At 43.6% G+C, this 6,000-nt stretch overlaps 1 protein-coding gene across 1 annotated transcript in view; it reads right to left on the reverse strand.

The window, feature by feature from the left end:
• The window catches only part of cdh13 (cadherin 13, H-cadherin (heart)), a 279,377-nt gene that overhangs the window by 57,696 nt on the left and 215,681 nt on the right, over positions 1 to 6,000 (reverse strand). The gene's annotated exons all lie outside the window — the stretch shown is intronic.

Consider the following 6,000-nt stretch of genomic DNA (forward strand, 5'->3'; position numbering starts at 1 on the left):
TATTCCTGAAAGCAGAGCCAGTCTCTCTCCTCTGTCCTTTCAAACCCAAATAAAAACACAAACCTTCACTTTTCACCCTTTGGTTTTAATCCTGCATCCGGTGGAGGTGTCTGCAGATTTAATGAGCTTACCTGTTCACTCTTTCTTTATTTCAGCTGCTTCTGAGCAGCTTGTTTCCTAACATCGAGCCGTGATGAGCCTGACAGCTCTTTACAACGTGACATACCTCATGCTTCTCAGACAGACGTGAAATAAACAAGGCAGAGAAACAGAAGAACCTCAGAGGAGCTGCTAGCATCACAGTTTGAAACATCGCTCAATATGTTACATTAAAAATACATGAGCAGCAAACAGCAGTTTGATCCAGTTAAAGAAATCATTCAGCTCTGAAGAACATGGTGGGATCCGACAGAATAAAACCGATAAATTATGCTTTGTGAATAAATGACAAAAATATAATTTTTTTTAAACAAATTTCAGTGGGAAAGTGAGAAACTCCCACAGCAGATTTATTTATGATGCAGGCATGAGCCAAAAGTAGTATGTAGATTATGAACAATAACAATCATTTGACTTTGCTTTTAAATGAGAAAATGTAAACAACTCATTAAAATAATGAAAATGACAAAAGTAAAATATTTGAACACATTAGTTTTGATTATTACATAGATTTTTAACATGTTCAATTGCATTTTTTCTTCACAAAGGTCCTGAACTGGAACCTTTGTATTTTGTTTCTGGTACACCCATAAATCTGACGCACAGGCTACATCCGCTAACAGCAGCGATGGAAGCAGCTTCTCTTTTCCTGCTGCGGTTTAATTTCTGCTTCCAAACAATCTGATTGGCTGCTGCAAAAGACTGTTGATCTGTTCAAGTTGTGCTAAAAGGAGTTAGCCTGTCTGAAGCTAAGCTAGCCTGAAATAGCATCTAAACGTTAAACATGTAGCAGCTAACGCTAATGCTAGCGTCCACAGTCCACATAAAGAAGCTCCACGAACGATCAGAGAAACTCTGGAAAGACAAATGGATAGAAAAACACTTTGCTCCAATCTGATGAAGAACAGATTAAAAACTAGAAATATCTTTGATATTCAGCTCATATTTCATTATTATCAGTTATCTTATTCTCTGCAGTTCACCTTCCAAACAGTAGGTGATGCTACAGATGCTAAAAACGCATCGCTGCACAGATGGCAGCAGAAGAATCAAAGCTCTCACATCTCAATCTCAATGATTGGCTCACGTTTCTGAACCAATATTAAACTAAGGTTTATGTCTCTTAGTTCAGGACTAATTTTTTAGATCCACTCCAAAGTCACAACTTCTATAAAACAGTTTTTATGAAATGTGTTCAGCAGAAAAGGAAGGCAGTGCTACATGCTCCTCAGAAACATGCTAGCTGCTAAGTTAGCATGTTTCCAGTTAGCATGCTAACTGTTAAATCTAGAAACATGCTAGCTGCTAATTGTAGGCAGTGATCTTTACCTAGCAGCGATCAGTGAGCAGAGCTGATGCAGCTCGTCTCTCATGTCCTCAGTAAACTCAAGCTGTTTGTGTTTCCATCAGTTTCTGCAGAGACTCGGATCAGAAGCTGATGCCCTTCAGTTGTGACCTGCTTATGCTTCACTGTTGCTCTCTATCAAATGATGAAAGTGTACACATATCTAATTATGGATGATGAATAGCTGAACAGAATTAAATAAAACTGAACGTACGAGTGGATTTGATTCATTAGTTCTGTAATACAACAAGTGAAGTTAATTCTGAGTGAAAGTAAAAAATGGCCAATTAAATCAGAAACAGCTTTCCTAAACGTCTTAAAGCTTGGGCATCTCGTTCAGAGATCTGCTCAAAAAATAAACACCAAAAATGATTTCTATAAATCTCAGGAACAACGATTATTGGAATTATTCTGGCATAGAAATAAAGATATGACTGCAGAGTCTATAACTAAATGCACAAAAAATCTGCTCAACTAATACAGTTTATGATATGAATATCTCTTTGAAACTATGCAGTTCCAATCTAGAGATCAGATTAATCGAAATGAATCGATTATTGAAATAATTGTCAACTAATTTAGGAATTATAACTAGCAGCAGAAATGGCTCCTGGTCTTTAAAGAGAAATCCTCCAAAGCTAAAATCCTCCATCTTGTTTCCATCTGGTGAAGAAGGAAGTTGCTCTCAGTGTCTTCAGAGGTTTTTGTGTCGTTTCCTTCAGTGGTTCTTGGTGCAGCGCCCCCACAGGCCAGGAGGGGAACAGGTTGGTTTGACTCAGAGCAGCTGGAGGAGGAGCAGATGTTCTAGTTCCAGTAGAACCGGGTCGACCGGACCACCAGGAGGAAAACACCTTCAGTATGGAACTGGGTCTTGTTGAGATTCAGATGGTTGTTTGTCCTTACGACGAGCCGTTCCTCGCTATGTGAGCTGCTGCCCTGATTCTGGGGTCTCGGTTAAAACAGCGCCCTCTCCAGTCTGCGTTTGGATCATTCTGTTATTTTGTATTTTTGTTTGTCCGGCTGCTCCTCCGTCTCTCCGCGACTTGAATGAATCTCAGAAACAGGGGAGCAGTCATGTAAAGCCTGGACTAATCCGTGGCCCCCGTTAGCTTTCCCTCACTGACACACTGACGTCAACAGGACTATCGCCCCCTGCAGGACAGATGAATCACTGCAACGCGTTTTCTCCTGGTCATCGTCCAAAAGAGGCTGCAGGAAAACTGAGAGGCTGAGAGATACAGAGCAAACCTGAGAGGCAAAAATAATAAGAGAGAGTGAGAGTCCAGGGTGTTTGAATGACAGGAGCGATAAAGTCCATCATGCCGTTGTTATGGGCAGCCGGGGGAAGCAGCATATAAGCCCCGTCAGACATGCTGCAGAATTAGCCGGGAGCCGCGCCGCAGACCAGACACAAGTGGAAATCAGGATATTGGTGGATAAGGAGGAATGAAATAACAGGAGGTGAGACGCATGAAGGGGAAAGGTGCCGAAGTTCGAACATCTGGGTTCTGGTTCTGAATCAGCCGGAACAAAATTCAAGCAACAGCTTTTCTGATTCACTCCCGAGGACAAAATCCCAGAAAACCTGGAGGAAAAACGCAAAGTTCAACAGGAATCAGCGGCGATGACAGATTTCTGAGAGCCTGGTATGAAACACTGTGTAACGTTACGATACTCAGAGCTGATCCGGTTCCCAGATGAGGAGGAGAAAAGGATGAACCCAAACCTGGAAGCAAAACGGAGCCGGAGCGGAAAACTAAACAGAGAATAACTGAAACTAAAACCTTAAAAACCTGCTGGAGGGGCAGAAAATGTTATTATTAATCTTATTTCTTTATTTACTGTCTTTAACACTTTCAGAGTGTTAAAACTCTTTATCTGTTGCTCCTGAATGTCCCTGATAGAATAATAAAGGCTGTTTCTATTCTATTCTTTTTTTTTAATTAACTACTGAGCTAACTTAATGTTAAGTCGTTTAAGTTTCTGAATTTTACACACAAACATTTTTTGTTTAGATATTTGAATTTGATACAGTATAGAAACTTACACAATAAGTTAAAAACATTTCCTCTCTAGACGGTTGAATAGAAAAATGGTTTGTGAATCAAATCGCTGGACACTGAACGGTTTCCTGGCTGCTCAGAGTGATGAGAAGCTGCAGCCGCTGCTGCAGCCGCTGCATCACCTCCGGCCGCTCCAGCATGCTGACGGTCATCAGCAGATCGGACCACAGATCGGCTGAAGGAGCTGAGGGACGGAGCAGGGGCTGCTAAACGGATCTATTCCCAGTGAGGAATGAAAGCATTAAGACGGACACGCTGCGCTCTGCCAGGCCCTGCCGAGCCCTCTGAGCTGGAACATTTTACATCTGAGCCGCGCTCCTTACAAGCTCCCCTGACGCCTCCATGCATCATAGGAGGGCTGCAGGGGCCGGCCGGCCAAACGGCCATGTGTCTTACATCGTGACAACAGCTGTGGGCATTTCCATTAAAAAACACACGGCTCAAGTGGTACAGCTGCACCTCTGGGTGCAGACGGTCTCTGGCTACCAGGCCTCATTCCTTCCTCACCTCCAGCAACAAAACGAAGGGATTAAGAGGGACAAGGAGAAAACAGCAAAATGGACAGATTTCACATGAGGCAGCACAAACGGGCAATAGTTGCCACTTTGTATGAGTTATAATCCCAGCCAGGCCTCTGGGGGAATCAGTTAGCTTGTTAGCATTGTACCTTTTCCTTTAGCTTCTGCTGACTGAACAAACCAGAACAACAAACACCGTTAGTCCAATTCCTGCTCCGAGTCTGCTCATGTTCTGATCCGATCTCCAAACCTCCAGCACAGATGCAACAACCAAGAGCGACGCTTAAAGGCGTCCGTTCATTCCTCCAAGACTTTACGCATCAAGCATGGCATTTCAATATCGTTCCCACAACGTTCCCGCAGTGTTCCCTCAGCATTCCTGCAGTGTTCCCACAATGTTCCTGCAGCGTTCCCCACAACGTTCCCGCAGGGTTCCCACAACGTTCCCGCAGTGTTGCCTCAGCATTCCTGCAGCATTCCCACAACGTTCCCGCAGTGATCCCTCAGCATTCCTGCAGTGTTCCCACAACGTTCCCGCAGTGTTCAAACAACATTCCCACAACATTCCCACAGCATTCCCACAGTGTTCCCTCAGCATTCCTGCAGTGTTCCCTCAGTGTTCCTGCAGCGTTCAAACAACATTCTCACAACGTTCCCAGGGCATTCCCACAGCGTTCCCGCAGTGTTCCCTCGGCATTCCCATAATGTTCTCTCAGCGTTCCCATAGTGTTCCCATAGCGTTCCTGTAGTGGTCTCACAGCGTTCCCATAGTGTTCCCATAGCGTTCCTGTAGTGTTCCCACAGCATTCCCATAATGTTCCCTTAGCATTCCTGCAGTGTTTCCACAACGTTCCCGCAGCGTTCCCACAGCGTTCCTGCAGTGTTCCCTCAGCATTCCCATAATGTTCTCTCAGCGTTCCCGCAGTGTTCCCTCAGCATTCCCATAGCGTTCCTGTAGTGTTCTCACAGCATTCCCATAATGTTCTCACAGCATTCCCATAGCGTTCCCACTCTAGTCCTTTTGACCACGTCACGTTTCGGCTCTGAGTAAATGGACGTTAACTGCCGTCGTCTCCGGTTTCTATAGCACTTCTTTTCTGTCGGGGGATTTTTAACAGAGTGATACCTCTGTATTTAAAAGCTTTGCTGTCAGGAAATCTTTGGAAGTTTTCCAACTCTTTTCAGGAATAAAAATAAAGTTCCTGTTATTAAACATGAACCCATTTTAAAACAAAATGTTTCCAGCAGCTTGAATCTGAAAACAGGAAATAACTGGAGAATAACTCCAAATGATGAATTTAACTGATTCAGATTAAGATTAGGAGCATAAAACATCTGCTCTGATTTATCTGTGATTCTTAAATAATGATGTATTTTAAGATAGAAATAAAAAAAAGTACATGCACAGGTGAGCCTGCAGTTAGCCAATCAGAAGCTTCCAAAGCCATGCATGGTTTTAATTCATTCACAGAGGGAAACTGTATGTAAACTTGTGGTCTGAACTGTGAGCGTAGAGCTGCAGGAAACGTAGAGCTGCAGGAAACGTAGAGCTGCAGGAAACGTAGAGCTGCAGGAAACATAGAGCTGCAGGAAACGTAGAGCTGCAGGAAACGTAGAGCTGCAGGAAACGTAGAGCTGCAGGAAACGTAGAGCTGCAGGAAACGTAGAGCTGAAGGAAACATAGAGCTGCAGGAAACATAGAGCTGCAGGTGTCTCATATTTGTGAACAAAATCTCACATCTTTGCTCCCATTGGACAGAATGCTGGAGGCGGGACAAAGCACAGACCAGGAAGTAAACAAGCTGAGTTTCCATGAACTCCATCCTGAATGTGAACAGCAGCTCATCAGCTTTCATGATGCGATATTTCTAAAAGCTGCTGCAGCTGAATTATTAGTCAGAATCGTCAATATTAG

This window comes from Poecilia reticulata, chromosome 6, assembly GCF_904066995.2.
Source record: "Poecilia reticulata chromosome 6, P_reticulata-male-v2, whole genome shotgun sequence".
Classification (NCBI taxonomy): domain Eukaryota; kingdom Metazoa; phylum Chordata; class Actinopteri; order Cyprinodontiformes; family Poeciliidae; genus Poecilia; species Poecilia reticulata.